The sequence below is a fragment of the Anomaloglossus baeobatrachus genome, chromosome 3, assembly GCF_048569485.1.
Source record: "Anomaloglossus baeobatrachus isolate aAnoBae1 chromosome 3, aAnoBae1.hap1, whole genome shotgun sequence".
Taxonomy (NCBI): domain Eukaryota; kingdom Metazoa; phylum Chordata; class Amphibia; order Anura; family Aromobatidae; genus Anomaloglossus; species Anomaloglossus baeobatrachus.
In genome coordinates, this window is record NC_134355.1 from 387286061 (window position 1) to 387309958 (window position 23898).

General features: G+C 48.1%; 1 protein-coding gene across 1 annotated transcript in view; it reads right to left on the minus strand.

Annotated features, from left to right (window-relative positions):
• Positions 1–20585: 20585 nt before the first annotated feature.
• DDX43 (DEAD-box helicase 43) overlaps positions 20586–23898 on the minus strand; it is a 156528-nt gene continuing 153215 nt past the window's right edge. Inside the window, exon 18 of the transcript XR_012751422.1 lies at positions 20586–20784. The gene's annotated coding sequence lies outside the window, so the exon portion shown is untranslated. The remainder of the gene's footprint in view (positions 20785–23898) is intronic.

Below are 23898 nucleotides of genomic sequence, written 5' to 3' on the forward strand. Positions count from 1 at the left end.
CGCATTGGGCCAAGCACCGAATGTCCTTAAGCACAGCGATGCTCGCTCGAGTGATTAGCATACACAAAGCACCCGAACTCGAACACTTATTTATTATTTTTTTTTTTTAAAAGTCTGTGTTTGGTACAAACATTCAATCTTAGAGTTCCAGTCCCCTCATTTCTATTCAACAACAACACTTTAAACTATATTTATAAAGATCTATTATATTCCTCAATAACTCATTTGCTGAAATTAGAGCTTCATCACATAATTTACCTGGTGCTATAATTTTTTTAGGGCAATTCCCCTTCAAAACGTGATCCCAATACCACTGGCATGAGGTCTTTAAAAAGGGGATCTTTTCCTAAAATATACCAGCACTTATTCAAAATCTTCCTAATTTCTAAATTACCTTTGTTAAATGTTGTGATAAAATTATATTTCAAATAATTATAATTAAAATTCTCTTTTTTACATCTCTAGATATTATTCTCCAGACATTTATCCTGGGTGAGCCATGGGTTCTATTAAATGTAAAACAAATGAGATCTTACAGGAAACCCTTACCAAAAACCTTTTTTCAATTATGTTTGATTGCTTGATAAAGTGTTCAGCATGGGTAAAGTTTATCCCTACCTGAAATAAATGTGTTTTAGATCTTCTGTGCGGTTAATGTTACTTTTTGGGTATTTCAAGTATAATCTCATATTTTCCCCATTGACCTATGACAGCACCTCTGAACACTAAACTAGAAATTTAGAGAGAGCTGACTGTCTGTAATAGCTTTCTACCAAAGCATGGGAAAGAAATTGATGTCTGTAGTACACTGTGTAAGGACGTATCAGGAAAAGTACAGATGGCCAACTTACAGTTTTGATCAATGGAGAAGCTGACTCTTTCTAGCCAAGTAGAAAACAGAATGTGAAGAATGGGTCCAGATTTCTAAGGGTAAAGATTTGATCAAAAGGAATAGGACAGACCAACAGCTTGTTTAATCCAGCTAGCCATTGAAAAAGACAAAGCTGCCTTTCTCTTCTTCTTCCTGGGTGGCTTGTGAAAACTGAAAAATATATATTTTAAAATCTAGACAAGGGAAATAATAATAATAATATTTATTAATTTATATAGTGCCGTTAATTCCACATCGCTTTACATACAATGACAATACTGTCCCCATTGGGGCTCACAATCTAGGTTCCCTATCAGTATGTGTACCACCCCCAAGTCAGCAGCCGAGCTGCTCGGATCCGGATCCACGGTGGCTCGAGGGGCGTCTGGACCAGAGGGGGTCTCGCAGTCACTCGAATGAAGGGGGGATTTACAGGTGGGTGGTATATTGAGAGTTCGTGACGCCACCCGTGGTGTGTGGTAAGGTGGAGTACCACCGCTGCGGCTGGGAGTACCCGGTGGCGATGAAGTGGGCAGCCAGGTATTTAACCCCTCCACGATTAGGGGGAATGCCCTGGGACTCGGTGATGATGCTAGGGGTGTGCCGTTGGGGAGCTAGGGGTCACTTGCGTACTCACTCAGTCCAATAACGCTGACACCGACAACTTCTATAAACCAAAGTTCTGGACACCGCTGCCGCTGAGAGGGAGCACGTTTGGGTCCCGTTTCTGCTGGTGTTGCCTGTTGATCTGTGACCTTTCCCCATGGCACTTTATTCTCTTCTTGTTGGTCACTATAGCCTGAAACTATTTGGGTCCCGCTCCCCAGTGTGGCTAACTGAGGGAGCTTGCTCTCAGGGTTCACGCTTGGGATTTCCTGGACCCGTATGTGTGGAAAGTCCTATCGCCCTCGTTGCGCTAGTACCCCGATTTTGGAGCGGGTGGAGAGCGGATCTTGAAGGCTCCGTTCTTGTCAGGTGAATTATCAGGTTGCTTGGAGCTACTCCCTGACTTAGGGTCCACGTACCCCGTCGTGCCCTGGCCCCTGCCCGGTGATGGTACAAGGCCGCCGCCTGTCCTCCATGACAATGCCGTGCCCCTTGTCACGATCCTCTGCGACTGGGATTCCAGGTCCTACTAGGCCCAGGTCAACGTCTGCTACCTAGTACTTCCAAGGAGCCAAGCTCCTGACCTCCTCTCTCTTTCACCTCCAACACTACACTGCTCCTGACACTCCTGACCTCCCTTTAACCAACGCCCAAGTGGGCGACCCTATTCCACTCAGGCCGTCTACTGGTGTGTCTGGTGGGTGTGGTGCAGAGTGTTCCTAGGATTTGATTAGCTGGTTTTGGCAACACCATTAGTTAGGGACCCATAACCAAGGAGGAGGTGGATATTGCACAGAAGGGCAGATTGCACAATACCTTGTGACGACCTGATAGGCCAGGGCATCACATTCCCCTTGGTTAAACGTAGCTCGTCCCCGAGCTACAGGACATCAGAGGTTTATTATTTATTTAACTGGGAAATAGAAAAGAAAACATTTTATTTACAAATACATCCCTCATTAGGGAGGCTGGTTATTTAAATGTTGCTAAACACTGTATGAGTTCATCTTTCCAACGGTGGAACACCACCGGTTTCAGTAGTAGCGGAAACTCAACCTGCTCTATTGCAGCCTCTTCCCACGACAGTCCAGTCCCAATGTCCCGGATCCCATTAACCTGCCACCCAAACAACCTGACCCCCTGCAAACCTATGGTGGGTCACTAACCAGGTTAAGGTCCCGGGTGTTGTGATAGACGACTCTGGGGGGCACAGGAGGTGCAACTATTTACAAAACACAAGTTCGTGTTGGTCACAACATGTCCTGTGTCCATGGTCCATTTTTACGATCTAAAATTAACGAAGTCCATGTACCGGGGTACACATTACAACAAATCTTCTCGTAAATCTGGTAATTTTCATTCTTTCATTCAGACCCTGTTAATTAAGTGCTTATCTTCTAACATTTTCTACATGAAAAATAATAAACTTAGAAAAATAACAAACGAAGGCACAGATACCTAACAATGCAGTTATACTCTAATCATTACTGGTACTTCTAGCATTCTTCCCGATACCTCCGCGGGGGCTTACCAAAGTTAAACCGAGTTGACCTCCTCAACTCTAGCCCCTCATCCCCCTCTGGTGGCATGGCAACACTCTCTACAGGTTCCTCGCCCTCAGTATTAGGTGTAGCTGGTAGGACCCTATGTGTGTGTGGCAAGGGTACAGGTGCTACTCTAGGTGCTAAGGTGGATGCAGTGTCAGTAAGCCTTTCCTGTTCTGGTTCTTCCACGGGTTGTGGGAATGTTAACACAGGGACTATTACTGCTCCATTCTGCATAGGCCAATCTTCACCTAGAATGGTACGGATTATTCTCTTCTTCCCTTCCACCACTTGAGGCTGAGGTTCATCTTCCACCCTTAAGGTTCTGGGCACTTCTTTAGATGGTCTCGGGATACCGTAGCCGTGGTGCTTTCTTGATCCTTGCTAATTAGGCAGGTCTTCTGGTTATCAAAGTTGGAGGGCTGTATCACATATGGCTCCTTTTCCCACTGATCATCTAATTTGTGCTGCTTTCTCTTCCTTTTTAGTACAATCTCGCCGGGGAGCAAAGGGGGTTGTTTTTGCTTGTTTGTTGAAATTTCTCTCTTGCCGTTCCCGGGTTTGATTCAAACTCTCCTCAACGCACTTCTGAATCTGTTTATACTGGATCTGGCAACGCGAGTCCCAATCCACTCCAGACGCGTAGGTTTCAGGCAGTTCGACCTCCATCTCCAAGTCCACAGGGAGTCTTCCAGGTCTAGCCCTCATCAGGTAAGCTGGGGTACACTTGGTAGATCCCACTGGGATGTTGTTATAGATGTCCACCAGGTCTGGTAGTTTTTCAGGCCACTGGTTCCGCTCCTCAAGAGGAAGAGTTTCCAGCAGATTGATCACTAAGTGATTCATCTTCTCACACATCCCATTCATCTGCGCATGATAGGGTGTAGTGCGTATCTTTTTGCACACATACAGACTGCAGAACTCCTGGAACATTTCGGCCTCAAATGCAGGGCCTTGATCTGTAAGGACCCGATCGGGGTACCCATGCAGCCTGCAGAACTGTGCTTGGAACGCCTTTGCTGCGGTGGTGGCAGTAAATTCCTTAACGGGTACCACTACCAAGAACCGGGAGTAATGGTTGACCATCGTGAGTGCATACGTGTACCCGCTCCTGCTGGGGAGGAGTCAATTTAACATGGTCCAGAGCCACAATCTCCAGGGGCTGCTTGGTGACAATCGTCTAAAGTGGCGCTTGCTGACTGGTGCCATCCTGCCTTCTCAAGCACCTCCAGCACTACCGGGACATATGCCCGGGGTATCACGATCTGGCAGATTCGCTCATGGGTCTTGGAGTTGGTCAAGCTCCTGCATAACTTGCCTTGATGAAGGTAAAGCCGACTCCGGTCTTGCCACAATTTTGTAGCTTCCTCTGAGGCGCCTGGTTCATGACGGGCATCAGGACTGCCCCCCCTTCCCGTAGCTGCTTGAACTATGGTGATCTGATTGCCACATACAGTCCTGCGGTGGCGGCCCAACAGTGTAAGGAGCTGCAGCCGCAGGTCATTTTAATACACCTGGCGGGGGGCCCCCTGCAGGCTGACGGGGATAACTTAGTTTGAAAACAAAGACGGGGCCTACCGGGGGTTTCCCCACTATCCCGGCACGCCAGACCGACACTGTTGCTAGGGGACAAGGTAGCACACATTACTACAGCATGGGGATAAGGATGGGGATAAGGATGGGGCACATTTATAAAAGGGGACAAGTATGGGCACATTACTACAGATGGGGACCAGGATGGGAACATTACTTCAAGAAGGAAAACAGGATGAGGGACATTAAAAGATGTTGTCCAAAATTACTATGTGCTAATTGTAAAACTATACTACTTACAGGAAGGGGTTAAAATTAGTGATGAGCGAGTATGCTTGTTAGTACTCGGTACTCGCACGAGTATCACTGTACTCGGGCTACTCGGCGGGGACCGAGTAATCTCGCGATACTCGTGCTGTACTCGTGGTCTTCATCCCTGCATGTTGGCGCTCTTTTGAGAGCCAGCCCTCATGCAGGGATTGGCTGGCAGACCACTGCAATGCCACAGCCCTGTTAGTTGTGGAATTGCAGTGATTGGCCGGCCTGCACAGCGTGACCGGGCCTTTATACCGGCGGGCGCGCTGTGCTCTGCACACAGCCATCCAGACAGTCAGTGCAGGGAGAGTGTTGCTGCTTTAGGGAAAGGTTTGCGGCCCTTTATAGTTATTTCCGTAGCAGGCCTGCAAACAGAGTGACCAGAAGTCCTTCTCAGGACTATTATAGTTGTATACAGGCAGGCAGGGTATAGCCAGGTCGGAGTACAGTAGCAGAGTCCTTCTCAGGACTATTGTTGCTGTATACAGGCAGGGTATGGCCAGGTCGGAATACAGGCTAGTGACCAGAAGAGTCCTTGTCAGGACTATTGTAGCAGTATACAGGCAGGCAGGGTATATAGCCATTCCTAGTGGTGACCGTATACCAGCCTTCATCATATCTGGGGCTGGTGTACACAGTCTAAAACAGTCCTGATAGTGTCAGACTTCTCAGTAATTGTCGCTCCTAAAAACCTGTTAGGTTCTTAGTGCGTCCGTGCTTGCATTTAAAAACCGCACGTGTGTGCCTGTCGGTGGCAGCGTACAGGTGCACGTTTTGCACAAACTATTATATAATGCACAAGTCTAGTGTATAATACACGTCAGTCAGCAGTGTCTGATAGTGTCAGACTTCTCAGTAATTGTCGCTCCTAAAAACCTGTTGGGTTCTTAGTGCGTCCGTGCTTGCATTTAAAAACCGCACGTGTGTGCCTGTCGGTGGCAGCGTACAGGTGCACTTGTGTGCGTTTTGCACAAACTTGGATATAACGCACAAGTCTAGTGAATACACGTCAGCACAGCATTGCAAAATGCGCAAGGGCGTTGGCAACGAACAAGGAAGTGGACGTGATGGTGGTGCAGGCAGAGGCCGAGGTCGTGGGCAAGCTCTAATTTCGCCACAACAAAGGGCCACATCTACTCGCTCGCACGTCCTGTCCCAAATTCTTGGGGACCGCAGCAGTACACCGCTCTTGAACCAAGACCAGTGTCAACAGGTTGTTAGTTGGATAGCGGATAATGCTTCCAGTCAGATTGGCACCACCACAAACACTCTGTCTTCCACACGGTCAAGTGTCAGTAGCTGTGATACTGCACTGCACATTTCAGAACCTGATCCTCCTTCCTACCACAAGGCACGTCCTCGGACATTACTGATCCCACACTTGGACACTCGGCAGAGCTGTTCACGTTTCCATTCGCACATTCTGGCCTCTCGCCAGCTCCTGTTGAAGTGGGTCATGAGGAGATCGTATGTACAGATGCCCAAATATTTGAGCAGCCACGTTCTCACGAAGTTGGCAACGTGTCTCAACAAGGGGTGGACGATAATGAGACACAATTGTCAGGAAGTCAGGAGGAGGAGCAGGGTGCGGAAGAGGAAGACGACGTATTGGATGATCCAGTAACTGACCCAACCTGGCAGGAGGATATGCAGAGCGAGGACAGCAGTGCACAGGGGGAGGAAGGCGTAGCATCCCAACAGGCAGTAAGAAGCAGGGTGGTGGCTCCAGGCAGAAGTCAGGCAACCGTTCCCCGGAACAACAACACGACACAAGGTGCCTGTACAAATGTTAGGTCTTCCCGAGTCTGGCAGTTTTTTAAGTTGGCTCCAGATGATTCTAAAAAGGCCATTTGCAACACCTGCCGTGCCAGCATCAGCAGGGGTACCAAAACTAGCAGCCTGACCACCACCAGCATGATCAGGCACATGTCAGCCAAACACCCGACTTTGTGGGAAGTACAACAGAGTCGAGGAGCAGTGCTTGCTGATGTCACTGCTACGTCTTCACTTGTTGTGCATGCAAGCCAATCCCCTGTCCATGCTGCCTGCGAACAAGCCTCCTCCGGCCCTGCACCTGCAGTTGCCTACGCAGAAATAACACCATCATCAAGCACGTCCTTGTCCCAGCGCAGCGTTCAGTTACCCATTCAGCAAACCTTTGAACGCAGGCGCAAATACACTGCCAACGCCCCACATGCCACAGTTCTAAATGCTAACATTTCGCGACTGCTTGCGCTGGAAATGTTGCCTTTTAGGCTGGTGGAGACAGAAGCATTCCGCGACCTGATGGCGGCAGCTGTCCCACGTTACTCGGCCCCCAGCCGCCACTATTTCTCCCGGTGTGCCATCCCCGCATTGCATAACCACGTGTCACAAAACATCCCACGTGCCCTGAACAACGCTGTTTCAGCCAAAGTCCACCTAACCACAGACACGTGGACAAGTGCTTGTGGGCAAGGCCGCTACATCTCGTTGACGGCACACTGGGTTAATATTGTGGAAGCTTGGACCCAGTCTGAGCGAGGGACGGAACACGTCCTTCCCACACCAAGGTTTGCAGGCCCTACCTCAGTCAGGGTTTCACCCACACTCTACAGCTTCGGAATGTTATGCTCTTCAGCCTCCTCCTCCTCCTGCGCATCCTCATCCACTTTACCCTCCACACCAGTCCCAAGCTGGAAGCACTGCAGCACTGCCTCGGCGAAGCAGCAACAGGCTGTGCTGAAGCTAATCTACATAGGTGACAAACCCCACAATGCAGAAGAGGTGTGGACAGCTCTGAAACAGCAGGCAGATCACTGGCTCACACCTCTGAACCTAAAGCCAGGAAAGGTCGTGTGTGACAATGGCCGGAACCTGGTGGCGGCTTTGAGGCGAGGCCAGCTGACACATGTTCCATGCGTGGCCCATGTGCTCAACCTCGTGGTTCAGCGGTTTCTAAAGTCATACCCAGAGCTGTCTGATCTGCTGGTAAAAGTTCGCCGCCTGTCTGCACATTTTCGAAAGTCACCTACTGCTTCAGCCGGTCTTGCCGGCTTTCAGCGCCGTTTGCATCTTCCGGCTCACAGACTGGTGTGTGATGTTCCCACGCGTTGGAATTCAACTCTGCACATGTTGGTCAGGATATGTGAGCAGAAGAGGGCAGTTGTTGAGTACCTGCATCACCTAAGCCGTCGGGAAATGGGTCAAACTCCACACATAACACCTGAGGAGTGGAGATGGATGTCCGACCTATGTACCATCCTCCAAAACTTTGAGGACTCCACCAAGATGGTGAGTGGTGATGATGCCATTATTAGCGTCACCATACCGCTTCTCTGCCTTCTAAAACGGTCTCTGCTCAAAAACAAACATGATGCATTGCAGGCGGAGCGCGATGATTTGGAGCAAGAAACAGTAGTGGGTGTGGGTGATAACACACAGCCCAGCCTCGTCTCATCACAACATGCAGTAGAGGACTATGACGAGGAGGAGGATGAAGACATGGAGCAACTCTCCGGCCAAATTGAGGATATGACATGCACACCAGTCATATCCTCGGTTCAGCGTGGCTGGCCAGAGGACAGGGTAGATGAGGAGGAGGACAGCATGTTCAGTCATCGTGTTGGTCAGGATACTGAAGTACTGGCTGTTAAGAGTCTGGCGCACATGGCTGACTTTATGGTAAGCTGCCTGTCTCGTGACCCTCGCGTTAAGAACATCTTGGCCGACAATCATTACTGGTTGGTAACACTGTTAGACCCACGCTACAAGGAGAACTTTATGTCTCTTATTCCCAAGGCGGAGCGGTCAGCCAAAATGCAGCAGTTCCGGAAGGCCATAGTCACGGAAGTAGGCAAAGCATTCCCCTCACAAAACGCTAGCGGCATAGGTCAGGAATCAGTGGACAACCAAGGCGTACAGCCGAGAGGGGCACAAGTCCAATCCGCCAGAGGTAGGGGAACAGTCTTTAAGATGTGGGAGTTTTCTCGGCCCCTCACGTACCACAGCCCCTGAGGTGCGGGGTAGTGCCACAAGAAATCCTAAGTTTGCCCAGATGCTCAAGGAGTACCTTGCAGATCGAACAACTGTACTCCGACATTCCTCTGTGCCTTACAATTATTGGGTATCCAAGGTGGACACGTGGCATGAATTGGCTCTCTACGCTTTGGAAGTCCTGGCCTGCCCTGCCGCTAGCGTTTTGTCAGAGCGTGTTTTTAGTGCCGCAGGTGGAATCATTACAGATAAACGCACCCGCCTTGTCAACTGAAAATGCTGACAGGCTGACTCTGATCAAGATGAACAAGGGTTGGATTGGGCCAGACTTCACCACACCACCAGCAAATGAGAGCGGAATTTAAAGTTTGTAACGGGAATTTGCCATGTACCTCCACTCACCCATGGGTACACACTTCTGGACTTTGGATAATCGCTGGACTGCTCCTCCTTCTCCTCATGCGCCACCATGATGACCGTTACAATAGTTAGGCCTTTGTTTCAGGTATACCCCCAGTGGTAAATTTTTTCGCCCATTCTTTCAGAATGGACATTACAACGCCAGGAGACCCGCTCCTTTGCAATGGGAACAATGTTTTGAGGCCCTCATGCACGTCTCTATCCAGGGACAATGTGGAGCCTCCCAATTTTTGGCTGCCCTGCCTAAGGGCTATACTACAATAGACCCACTTCCTTACAATGGGCACTTCAGATTTACAGGCCCTCATGCACGTCTCTATCCAGGGACAATGTGGAGCCTCCCAATTTTTGGCTGCCCTGCCTAAGGGCTATACTACAATAGACCCACTTCCTTACAATGGGCACTTCAGGTGTTCAGGCCCTCATGCACGTCTCTATCCAGGGACAATGTGGAGCCTCCCAATTTTTGGCTGCCCTGCCAAAGGGCTATACTACAATAGACCCACTTCCTGACAATGGGCACTTCAGGTTTACAGGCCCTCATGCACGTCTCTATCCAGGGACAATGTGGAGCCTCCCAATTTTTGGCTGCCCTGCCTAAGGGCTATACTACAATAGACCCACTTCCTTACAATGGGCACTTCAGGTTTACAGGCCATCATGCACGTCTATCCAGGGACAATGTGGAGCCTCCCAATTTTTGGCTGCCCTGCCAAAGGGCTATACTACAATAGACCCACTTCTTGACAATGGGCACTTCAGGTTTACAGGCCCTCATGCACGTCTCTATCCAGGGACAATGTGGAGCCTCCCAATTTTTGGCTGCCCTGCCTAAGGGCTAGACTACAATAGACCCACTTCCTTACAATGGGCACTTCAGGTGTTCAGGCCCTCATGCACGTCTCACAATTTTGGACTGCCCTGGCAAAGGAAAATGCTACAAAGACTCACTTCCTCAAATTGGGCACATTAGACTCAAGAGGCCTTCATATACGTCTCTTCTCAGGGACATCGGAGTGCCACACAATGTTTTCACGTAAAATCTTTCATGTAATCTCCAAAAGTAACATACACCAGCTCTATCTCACTATTGGGTATGTGCCCTTAACATTTCCGCCATGAAAATTCATTTTGGTGTCATTTTGGAAGGTTTTCTGGTGAGTCCGTAAAAATGGCGTAAAACGCGGACAAAATTGTTTACAGCTGTGACTTTTGAGTGATAAATGCTTCAAGGGATCTTCCCCATGCTGTTGCCATGTCATTTGAGCACTCTTCTGAGACTTTTGTGACATTTTTAGGGTTTCTACATGCTGCCGGGGGTCAGTTCATAAAAATACTCGGGTCTCCCATAGGATAACATTGGGCTCGGTGCATGGGCCGAGTACACAAGTATCTTGGGATGCTCGGCCCGAGCCTCGAGCACCCGAGCTTTTTAGTACTCGCTCATCACTAGTTAAAATGCACCCCCCCCCCAAAAAAAAAATAAAATAACGCATGACATTTTTTTTTATCAATGTTTGCAATATATATACATATTAGATCTAAATTTGTATGTATAAAAGAGTGGATATGTAAAGTATTCTGACCCCTTAAAATGTTTCCCTCTGTTTCATTGCGGCCATTTGGTAAATTAAAAAAAGCTCATTTTTTTTTCTCATTAATGTACACTCTGCACACCATCTTGACAGAAAAAAAACCTCCCAGAAATGTAGAAATTTTTGAAAATTTATTAAACAAGAAAAACTGAAATATCACATGGTCAGGAGTATTCAGACCCTTTGCTCAGACACTCATATTTAAGTCACATATTGTCCATTTCCTTGTGATCCTCCTTGAGATGGTTCTACTCCTTCATTGGAGTTCAGCTGTGTTTAATTAAACTAATAGGACTTGATTTGGAAAGGCACACAACTGTCTATATAAGGCTGCTTTCAAACTTGCGTTGAACGGCATCCGTTGCTATCCGCCCCCTTGAGGAATTACGGTAACTGTTGCAGGAAACAGTTTTATTCCTCATAGACTTCTATTAGCTACGGATAGCAACGGATGGCCTTGTGTTGCATCCATCAGCCGACGCTGCGTTATATCCGACTGGCGGATGGAACGCTGCATGTAGCGTTTTTCTGTGCTTGGCGGAGAGTCAAAAAAACGCAATCTGCAGGATTCAGTCGGCGTCCGTTTTTATAATGGACGCCTATGGTGGCGGATTCCATTAGAATCCGTCATTTGATGGATTCCGATAACGCATCCGTCTTTACACAATTGCGCATGCCCAGATGTGTAAAGTCAAGAAAAAAAAACCGACAGATTGCGTTATTTTGTACGATCCGTAGCATCTGTTGTGCCACTATAAGCAACGCATCTGTTGCATCCGTCACACAACGTACAGTCATATGAAAAAGTTTGGGCACCCCTATTAATGTTAACCTTTTTTCTTTATAACAATTTGGGTTTTTGCAACAGCTATTTCAGTTTCATATATCTAATAACTGATGAACTCGGTAATATTTCTGAATTGAAATGGTTTATTGTACTAACAGAAAATGTGCAATCTGCATTTAAACTAAATTTGACAGGTGCATAAGTATGGGCATCTCAACATAAAATTGACATTAATATTTTGTAGATCCTCCTTTTGCAAAAATAACAGCCTCTAGTCGTTTCCTGTAGCTTTTAATGAGTTCCTGGTTCCTGGATGAAGGTATATTTGACCATTCCTGTTTACAAAACAATTCCAGTTCAGTTAAGTTTGATGGTCGCCGAGCATGGACAGCACGCTTCAAATCATCCCACAGATTTTCAATAATATTCAGGTCTGGGGACCGGGATGGCCATTCCAGAACATTGTAATTGTTCCTCTGCATGAATGCCTGAGTAGATTTGGAGCGGTGTTTTGATTCATTGTCTTGCTGAAACATCCATCATCCTGCGTAACTTCAACTTCGTCACTGATTCTTGCACATTATTGTCAAAAATCTGCTGATACGGAATTGAATCCATGCGACCCTCAACTTTAACAAGCTTCCCGGTGTCGGCATTGGCCACACAGCACAAAGCATCATGGAACCTCCACTAAATTTTACTGTGGGTAGCAAGTGCTTTTCTTGGAATGCCGTGTTTTTTTGCCTCCATGCAGAACACCTTTTTGTATGACCAAACAACTCAATCTTTGTTTCATCAGTCCACAAGACCTTCTTCCAAAATGTAACTGGCTTGTCCAAATGTGCTCCCATACAGCTTCTCCTTGTGCAAAGTGCACTGTATTGTTGACTGATGCACATTGACACCATCTGCAGCAAGATGATGCTGCAGGTCTTTGGAGGTGGTCTGTGGATTGTCCTTGACTGTTGTCACCATTCTTCTTCTCTGCCTTTCTGATATTTTTCTTGGCTTGCCACTTCTGGGCGTAACAAGAACTGTACCTGTGTTCTTCCATTTCCTTACTATGTTCCTCACAGTGGAAACTGACAGTTAAAATCTCTGAGACAACTTTTTGTAACCTTCCCCTGAACAACTGTGTTGCATAATCTTTGTTTTCAGATTATTTGAGAGTTGTTTTGAGGAGCTTATGATGCTACTCTTCTTAGGAGATTCAAATAGGAGAACAACTTGCAAGTGGCCACCTTAAAGACCTTTTCTCATGATTGGATACACCTGCCTATGAAGTTCAAAGCTCAATAAGGTTACAAAACCAATTTAGTGCTTTAGTAAGTCAGTAAAAAGTAGTTAGGAGTGTTCAAATCAAGAAATTGATAAGGGTGCCCAAACTTTTGCACCGGTCAAATTTTGTTTAAATGCGGATTGCACGTTTTCTGTTAGTACAATAAACCTCATTTCAATCCAGAAATGTTACTCAGTCCATCAGTTATTAGATATATGAAACTGAAATAGCTGTTGCAAAAACCCAAATTGTTATAAAGAAAAAAGGTTAACATTAATAGGGGTGCCCAAACTTTTTCATATGACTAAGTGTGAAAGCAGCCTAAGACTTCCCAGTGCATGTCAGACCAAATGAGAATCATGAGGTAAAAAGAAACTGCCCAAGGAGCTCAGAGACAGAATTGTGACAATGCACAAATCTGGCCAAGGTAACAAAAGAATTTCTGCAGTACTCAAGGTCCCTAAGAGCATAGTGGCCTCTATAATCCTTAAATGGAAGACATTTGGGACCACCAGAACTCTTCCTGGACCTGGCCGTCCAGCCAAACTGAGCAATTGTGGGAAAAGAGCATAAAAGAGAGGTAAAGAAGAACCCCAAGATCACTGTGGCTGAGCTCCAGAGATGCAGTAGGGAGATGGGAGAAAGTTGTAGAAAGTCAACTAATACTGCAGCACTCCACCAGTTGGGCCTTTATGGCAGAATGGCCCGACGGAAGTCTCTCCTCAGTGCAAGACATATGAAAGCCCACAAAGTTTGCAAATAAACACATGAAAGACTCCCAGACTATGAGAAATAAGATTCTCTGGTCTGATGAGATGAAGATAGAACTTTTTGGTGGTAATTCTAAGCGGTATGTGTGGAGAAAACCAGGCACTGCAGCATCATGCAATGGGAGTGTTTTTCAGCTGCGGGGACAGGATGACTGGTTGTAATTGAAAGATGAATGCTGTTAAGTACAGAGATATCCTGGAAGAAAACTTCTAAAGTGCTCTGGACCTCAGACTTGGCCGAAGGTTCACCTTCCAACAAGACAATGACCCAAGCACACAGCTAAAATAACAAAAGGAGTGGCTTCAGAACAACTCTGACCATTCTTGACTGGCCTAACCAGACCCCTGACCTAAAGCCAATTGAGCATCTCTGGAAAGACCTGAAAAAAGAGAATTTTGTTTACTTACCGTAAATTCTTTTTCTTATAGTTCAGACATGGGAGACCCAAACCATGGGTGTATAGCTTCTGCCTCCGGAGGACACACAAAGTACTACACTCAAACGTGTAGCTCCTCCCTCTGGGCTATATACACCCCCTGGATGACAATCTAACCAGTTCAGTGCAAAAGCTGAAGGAGGACATCCACCCATAAGTAGAGAGAGTAAAACTCGGAATAACCGGAACTCTGTCTACTAACAACAGCCGGTGAAACACACGGAACAAAAAACTGCCAACAGGCAACAGGGAGGGTGCTGGGTCTCCCATGTCGGAACTATAAGAAAAAGAATTTACGGTAAGTAAACAAAATTCTCTTTTTCTTTATCGTTCCTTATGGGAGACCCAAACCATGGGACGTTCCAAAGCAGTCCATGGGTGGGAAATAAACCAAACTGAGAAGTAGGCAAAACCTAACTTCACAAATGGGCGACAGCCGCCTGAAGAATGCGTCTGCCCAAGCTCGCATCTGCCGAAGCATGAGCATGCACTTGGTAGTGCTTCGAAAAAGTGTGCAGACTGGACCACGTGGCAGCCTGACAAACCTGCTGAGCCGTAGCCTGGTGCCTGAAAGCCCAGGAGGCACCGACAGCTCTGGTCGAGTGCGCCTTAATCCCTGGCGGAGGAGGCACCTGAGAACACTGGAAGGCATCGGTGATAGCCGACCTGATCCAACGAGCTAGGGTCGGTTTAGAAGCAGCGAGACCCTTGCGCTGACCAGTTAGCACAAAAAGTGAGGTGCACCGCCTAAAAACAGCGGTGCGTGACACATAGATTCGGAGCGCCCGTACCAAATCTAAGGAGTGCAACGCCTTCTCAAAGCGATGCACAGGAGCCGGACAAAGAAGGCAATGAAATGTCCTGGTTAAGGTGGAAAGGGGACACCACTTAAGGGAGAAAGTCCGGAGTCGGACGAAGAACCACCTTGTCTTGGTGAAACACCAAAAAGGGGGATTCCGAAGAGAGCGCAGCCAAATCAGAAACTCTCCTGAGAGAAGTTATGGCTACTAGAAAAACAACTTTCTGTGAAAGTCTAAACAAAGGAACCTCCCTGAGAGGCTCAAAGGGGGGTTTCTGTAAGGCCGTGAGGACCAGATTAAGGTCCCAGGGATCCAGGGGCCGCCGGTAAGGAGGAATGATGTGAGATGCGCCCTGCATGAAGGTGCGCACCTGGGCCAGTCGGGCGATACGCCGCTGGAACAATACCGACAGAGCCGACACCTGTCCCTTGAGGGAATTGAGGGACAGTCCTAGCTGTAGACCGGACTGTAGAAAGGACAGGATGGTCGGCAAGGAGAACGGCCAAGGAGCATGGTCGGAAGAGCGACACCAGGACAGGAAAATTCTCCAAGTCCTGTGGTAAATCTTGGCCGAGGAAGACTTCCGAGCCTGAGTCATGGTGGAGATGACCTCAGAGGGAATGCCTGAAGCCGTCAGGATCCAGGACTCAAGAGCCACGCCGTCAATCTGAGAGCCGCAGAATTCTGGCGGAAGAACGGACCTTGAGAGAGAAGGTCTGGGCGGTCCGGGAGATGCCACGGCACCTCTACGGACAGACGGAGCAGGTCTGGGTACCAAGCTCGCCTGGGCCAGTCCGGAGCAATGAGTATGACTCGACGGTCCTCCATTCTGATCTTGCGCAGAACCCTGGGCAAGAGCGCTAGAGGGGGAAACACATAGGCCAGACGGAACTGAGACCAATCTTGAACCAGTGCGTCTGCTGCGAAGGCTTGAGGATCGTGGGAGCGAGCCACGTAAACCGGAACCTTGTTGTTGTGCCGGGATGCCATTAGATCCACTTCCGGAGTGCCCCACTTGCGGCAGATTGATCTGAACACTGACGGATGCAGGGCCCACTCGCCGCTGTCCACGGTTTGACGGCTGAGATAATCGGCCTCCCAGTTTTCCACGCCTGGGATGTGGACTGCAGATATGGTGGACTTTGAGTCCTCCGTCCACTGGAGGATTCGTTGAACCTCCAACATCGCCAGACGGCTGTGAGTCCCGCCCTGGTGATTGATGTAGGCAACCGCTGTCGCGTTGTCCGACTGAACTCGAATGTGCCTGCCCGCCAACAGGTGGTGAAAGGCTAGGAGAGCTAGAAATACAGCTCTGATCTCCAGCACATTGATCGAGAGGGCTGATTCGGACAGAGTCCAAGTGCCCTGTGCTCGGTGATGGAGAAATACTGCTCCCCAACCGGAGAGGCTGGCATCCGTGGTGAGGATCACCCAGGACGGAGTCAGGAAGGAGCGTCCCTGTGACAGAGAGAGGGGCCGAAGCCACCACTGAAGGGAGCTCCTGGTCTGTGACGACAGAGCCACCAGCCTGTGCAAGGAAGAGATCCGCTTGTCCCAACAGCGGAGAATGTCCAGCTGCAGGGGACGCAGATGGAACTGGGCAAAGGGAACCGCTTCCATTGACGCCACCATCTGACCCAGCACCTGCATGAGGTGTCTGATGGAATGACGGCGGTGCCTCAGCAGAGAGCGCACCGCCAGACGAAGGGACTGCTGTTTGACTAAGGGCAACTTGACAAGTGCCGGCAGAGTCTCGAATTGCATCCCTAGGTACATAAGCACCTGGGTCGGGGTCAGAGTGGACTTGGGCAGGTTGACAAGCCACCCGAACTGAACTAGCGTGGCGAGAGTGAGAGAGACACTCCGCTGGCAGTCTGCACTGGATGAGGCCTTGACTAGAAGGTCGTCCAGGTAGGGAATCACTGCCAACCCCTGGAGGTGCAGGACCGCAACCACTGCTGCCATGACCTTGGTGAATACTCGAGGGGCCGTGGCTAAGCCGAAGGGGAGAGCCACGAATTGGAAATGTTCCTCTCCGATTGCAAAGCGTAGCCAACGCTGGTGTGGAACCGCAATAGGCACATGCAGGTAGGCATCTCTGATGTCGATGGATGCCAGAAAATCTCCTTGGGTCATTGAGGCAATGACCGATCTCAGAGATTCCATGCGAAAGTGCCGCACCTGAACATGCTTGTTGAGAAGCTTGAGATCCAGGATGGGCCGGAAGGAACCGTCCTTTTTGGGGACTAGAAAGAGGTTTGAGTAGAAACCGCTGAACCGTTCCCGGGCGGGAACCAGAACAATTACACCGTTGGCCTGCAGGGATGCCACGGCCTGAGAGAAGGCGGCGGCTTTGGAGCAGGGGGGGGTGGACAGAAAAAATCTGTTTGGCGGGCTGGAAGAAAATTCTATCCTGTAGCCGTGGGAGATGATATCCCGCACCCACTGATCGGAGACTTGTTGAAACCACACGTCGCCAAAGTGGGAGAGCCTGCCACCGACCAAGGACGTTGCTGGCGCAGCCAGATAGTCAAGAGGAGGCTGCCTTAGTGGCAGCGGCTCCTCCGGTCTTTTGAGGACGCGGCTTTGCGTGCCAGTTAGATTTACGATCCTTGGCTGCGGTAGTGGACGAGGTCGAGGGCTTAGAGGATGACCAGTTAGAGGAACGAAAGGAACGAAACCTCGATTGGTTCTTGCCCTGGACAGGTTTCCTGGCTTTAGTTTGTGGCAAGGAAGTACTCTTCCCGCCAGTAGCTTCCTTAATTATGTCATCCAGCTGTTCCCCAAACAGCCGGGACCCAGCAAAAGGGAGACTCGCAAGGTACTTCTTAGAGGAAGCGTCTGCTTTCCACTCTCGAAGCCACAAGATCCTGCGGATCGCGAGGGAGTTAGCGGAGGCCACCGCCATGCGGTGAGAAGCCTCCAGGATGGCAGACATGGCGTAGGATGCAAAAGCCGAAGCTTGAGAAGTTAAGGCATCAGTCTCAGGAATAGAGTCCCTGGTAAGGGAATGTATCTCCGCCAGAGAGGCAGAGACTGCATTAAGAGCCCACACTGCCGCAAAAGACGGGGAGAACGAGGCTCCTGCCGCCTCATATACAGACTTGGCCAGAAGGTCAACCTGGCGGTCAGTGGGATCCTTAAGAGAAGTGCCATCAGCCACAGCTACGACTGTGCGGGCTGAGATTCTGGACACCGGAGGGTCTACCTTTGGGGACTGGGCCCAATCCTTAACCACCTCTGGTGGAAAAGGAAAACGGTCATCTGAACTACGCTTCGGAAAACGTTTGTCAGGACAGGCCCTGGGCTTGGTAACAGTGGTGTGAAAGCTGGAGTGGTTAAAAAACATACTCCTAGCTTTCTTAGGTGAGGTAAACTGGTGTATCTCTACCAGAGAGGCTTGTTCCTCTGACTCTGGTGGGTTGAGGTTCAGTACGGAGTTAATGGACGCAATCAAGTCACTAACATACGCATCACGCTCAGACAAGTCAATGGGGTACATAGAGGTAGTGTCTGAGCCCACAGTAAACGAATCCTCCTCGCCCTGCACCTCGGCACGTGAATCAGAGCCGTGGGAAGAGGAAGGAGAAGGGTCCCTGCGTCTCCGTTTAGGGGGACGGGGTCCTAGGACATGCTCTGAGAGCTCTGCAGAGCTCGGAGCAGCAGAGGCACCCTGAGAAGGGGGCTGATGCATGGTCAGCAGTGTCCGGGACAGCTGCCCCATGGAGTCGGCAAAGGACTTGGAAATAGCTTGTGAAAAAGATGCTACCCAAGCCGGGGGTTCAGCCACCGGGGCCGGAGCAGCCGGAGGGACCCCTGAGGAGGCTCCAGGCTGAGACACAACCATATTAGCACAGGCATCACAATGTGGGTATGTGCTTGGCTCTGGCAGAATGAGCTTACAAGCAGTGCATATAGCGTACATGTTTGCAGCCTTGCTTCGGGTGACAGACATGCTGCTGAGGTGGAAGCTCTGCAGCAAGAATACACTCCTGAAGAATGCCCTGAGAGTGTAATAAAAAGCCCACAACCAGAGGTTGTGTCTTACCAAACCGCTCTCTGTGTGCCCTCCGGATTCCACAGCTCAAACCCCCAGTGAAGCGTCAGCCTTCCTAAACAGCAGCAGCTGCAGCATCCAGCGCCGTCCAGTGTAAGAACGCTGAGAAAATGGCGCTGGAAGGAGGAGGGGGGGCGGGTATTAGCCCAAGAGCGGGAAAAACGGAGGGCCAGGGAGAGATACAGGGGAGGGAACATCTCCCCAGAGAGGAGTGTCCTCCCCTCTGCTGGCCGGGCGGTGGGCGGCGCCACGCTATGCATCCTGTATGCATGACATGCAGAGAAGCCGAAACCGAAACTAGGCCCAAACTGAAGCCGGGGCCTAGATTTTAAAATGCGGCCGACAAGCAGGCACCTTCGGCGCGGTTCTCAGGGGAAACCCCCAGAACCGGCCGGAATTTACAGTAACGATAAAACACATACTGTCCCCCTAATAAAAGTACCCGGGACCCCTGAAAAACGTCTCAATACTTAGCTTTTGAGACGCAGGGCCAGTCCCTGAGGGGGGGTGAACGCTCCTTCCAGCAGGAACCAGACAGGGCTGCGGATGGAGACCGGCCTTCTGCAAGCAGAGAAGACCGTGACGGCTCCCACTTCAACCCAGAGCCTCTCAGAGGATGTGAAGGAGCGCGGCATGTGAAGGCTCCAGCCTTGTAAAGTCAACCTTAACAGCACCGCCGACAGTGTGGGGTGTGAAGGGACATTCCGGGAGTCCAGGTTGGACCCGCTTTTCTTCCAAATCTTTAAAATAAAAAAAAATAAATAAAAAATCAGAGAATGCATGTGTGTGTGTGACCTCCTGAAACACAAAGCATTGAACTGGTTAGATTGTCATCCAGGGGGTGTATATAGCCCGGAGGGAGGAGCTACACGTTTGAGTGTAGTACTTTGTGTGTCCTCCGGAGGCAGAAGCTATACACCCATGGTTTGGGTCTCCCATAAGGAACGATAAAGAAATGGCTGTCCACCAAAGTTCGCCATCCAACCTGACGGAACTGTAGAGGATTTGCAAGGAAGAATGGTAAAGGATCCCCAAATCCAGGTGTGCAAAACTTGTTGCATCATTCCCAAGACGACTCATGGCTGTACTAGCTCAAAAGGGTGCTTCTTACTCAATACTGAGCAAAGGGTCTGAATACTTATGACCATGTGATATTTCAGTTTTTCTTGTTTAAAATAAATTTGCAAAAAGTTCTTTGTTTTTTTTTCTGTCACGATAGGGTGCAGAGTATACATTATTGAGAAAAAAAAATGAACTTTTTTGAATTTACCAAATGGCTACAATGAAACCAAGTGACAAATTTAAAAGGGGACTGAATACTTTCCATACCCACTGTATATGAATATGTTACCAATAATAAATGTCACCTTGTCCTACAATCAATGTGGCCCCCCAAATTATTTGTTTTCTATATGCGACCCATACACCCGGCCGAGTCTGAGACCCCGGTCTAAAGTGTAGGAGACTTGTCATTATATGGAGCAATTACTAAATAACTAATCCCAACCGAAACCTGAAAGAGGCACTTTAAATCTAGCGGTTTAAGCAAAAGAGAAAATTTGCATGCCAATATATACAAAGACCCCACAGTCCAGATATAATCAACTTTATTCACACAAGAATGCTGAACAACAATGACATGTTAAGAAACCGGAACAAATGGTGTCATAGCAACTAGAGAAATTATTCAAATGCAAACAAGATGGGAGTTTTTTGTTTTATTTTACAAAGATATTTTGTCACAGTTTTCTTTCAGTTAACAATCTTCAGTAAAAGAGGTTTCATTTCTTGCAAACTGTAGAGTTAAAAAAATAAAAATTAATAAAAATTAAAAAAAAGTTGGTTAGTTGCACCAAAGCCTCATTTAAAGTGAATTAGCAATAATGTACAATACTAAACCACAAATACATTTTCTGAGAAGTGGCAGTCACGTCAAAAAGATACAGGTAATTAATCTATTCCATATAAACATGTATTTGTATAATTCTGGCATTAATGAACAAACATTGGTTAATATGAATTAACACTTTCTGTAATAAAATTGAGTGGCTATTTCATAACAGGAATAAGAGAAGTTCAAAGGGGACCTGTTATGATGAAATTGGTATCAGATCTGCAGGCTCAATGTTATAGAGCAGAAAGTAACATCAGATTATTAAATAATTTTCTGGGAAAATGTTTCAGTAAAACTTGCATTTCATTTCCCAAAATCCATTAGTGTTTGTAAGTCCAGTGGGCTGTTCTATTCAGTGATTTGACAGATATTCCTGCATAACACTAGAAAAAAAAACAGTTTTACCAAAGGTAGTAAATTGAAATAAGTCACCAGAAGCTACCTTAATACATATATTAAAAACACATCTTTATTATACTCGTTAAAATCCCACAATGTGAAAAAAAACACACTAATAAAATTAAAGGAACACAGGATGCCACAAAAAATACAAATTCTAACATTATCAGGTTATCAAGGGAGGGCTCACCTAGTTAATCAGGTTTATTAGATAGCCCTAACCAATTCTCTCTGCTACCTAACAATGGAGATGCGACTTGCGTCACTCACACCCTAAAGCTATGTGCGCACTGGGAAATGGAATTTTCTTGAGAAAATTCCGCATGCTCTTAAAGATTACCGCACCCGCGGTAAAAAACCGCTGCAAACCGCACCCGAAAACCGCATGCGGTTTGCTGCGGTTTCACCGCGGTATTGTTCGCGGTATTGCCGCGTGCGGGTTGGGATGTGCTTTATTGCATTCAATGCAATAAAGCACATTGAAGAAAAAAAAAAAAAAAGTCATTTAATTCTGAGATAGTAGATAGACAGAAGAATAGATAGAGGGATAGATAGACAGGCAGATAAGAGGGATAGATAGAGGACAGATCGCTACATTTCACACGGTCGGCAGTGAGTTCACATTACCGGCCGTGGGAAATGACCGGTAATTACCTCTGCTGTCTGCTGCATTCATTCAGCGCTGTGTCTGTGACAGTCGCGGCTGGATGTAAGCAGCGCAGGAGCTGTGGATTACGCCGGAGCTTTGGTGTGGTGCGGGAGGGGTTAATAAAATGGTGAACGAGGCTTGTTTGTTTTATTTAAAAATAAAGGATTTTTCGGTGTCTGTGTTTTATTCACTTTACTTACGGGTTGATCATGTCAGCTGTCACATAGACGCTGCCATGATCAAGCCTGGAGTTAATGGCGGTGATCCACCACCATTAACCCCTTGTATTACCCTGCTGCCACTGCTACACGGCGGCAGGAAGAGCCGGGGGACACTCCGGTGCTGCCGCATAATGCATGCGACAGTGCCGGGGCAGCTGCGGCTGATATTCTCGGCTGTGGGAGGGGGAGTGAGGCGGGGGACATTAACCCTGCCCCTCTCCCTCCCCAGCCTGAGAATACCGGGCCGCCGCTGTGTGCTTACCTCGGCTGGACGGTGAATATGCAGCGGAGCCCACGTTCTTTGTTTTCTATATTTCCGTTTTCTTTCTATGTGTGTTCTATGTGTCTGTGTTCTATGTCTATGTGTTCTGTGTCTGTGATGTGTGTGTGAGTGTGATGTGTGTTTGTTTACTCTCTGCACGGCTTCCTCTTCCTGTAATGACATCACTTCCCTGCAAAACCGCAGACAGGCGATGTACATTACCGGAGGTAAACCGCGAAATACCGCAGGGAATAACGCAGGAAAACGCAGTGAACCGCACAGAATTTGCTGCCTGCGTTATTCCCTGCGGGATTTCACGATTAATATTGGAGTCAATGTAGTGAAATCCCGCAGCGACGTGCGGAAAAGAATTGACATGCAATTGTTTTTGCTGCGGGAATCCCACAGCAAAACATGCAGCTGTCAAATTCCGCCTAGTGCGCAGAGGATTTTTTTTGCCCATAGGTTTTGCTGGTGATTCACTGCAGAGATGTTATGAACATTTTCTGCAGCGAAACATGCAGCAAAACCGCAAAAAATCCGCGGCAAAATCCGGTAAGTGCGCACATAGCCTAAAGGTGATTTGGTGCCCCCATTCCTCAGCGGCTCTCCCTTTAAGTGGTCCCTGAGCTCACTCCCTAACTGCACAGGGTCATCCGTAACAATAACCTGCAGCAATAGTGTGTCGTATTGGTTTCACTTATCTTAAAATTAATCCAGGGTAAATTCTTTCCACTCCTTGATAATCATTCAAAAGGGGCATTCCATGGTCCAAAATTCATAATCACACAATGCGTTTCCCCCCACTTATGTGTTGAGGTTCATCAGGAGATGAAATTACAGCACAATAGCCATTAAGATCCTCAACTGCACATGTAGCAGCATGTGTGTCCCCAGGATAGTCAGCGTGATAGCCCTGCATGCAGGGAAAAATGTCAGTCACTGAGTAGGACCGCCCACTATACATACAATCACCATTTCAAAATAAATAAAATACAAGTTATACTGAATAGTTTCCAAGAAACCATTATATCATTCTGCTCTGCTTCTCACAGATCAGGCAGCACATACAATGTGACAGGTTTTCTTTAATAGCCTGTAATCATAACCTGTTCCCAATCGCAGATGATAAAAACATTGGCGCTTGCTGGGCTTTCTGCAGCGCCAATGTTTGTTTACAGTTAGCAGTCAGGCTGGGATCGAAACCTCTGCGTCCTGCAAGCGCAGGGATTCCAGTGCAGAGAACTAGTTCTGCTCGGACACATCATCAGGACCTGATTGAGGTTATCCCAGTACTATCCTATAGAGGCCAAAATCAATAGCAACCATGACATTTAGAAGATTGTGAGAATGAGTGTGCTCCTTCTTTTACCCCTCTGGCATTCATGGATGACCTCCGGGTCTGCAAGATACAGTGCCCTGTAAAACCCAGCTAGATGAAGGGTCTAAAAGAGTTCTGTCAGTGTCACACTAACAGGTATAAT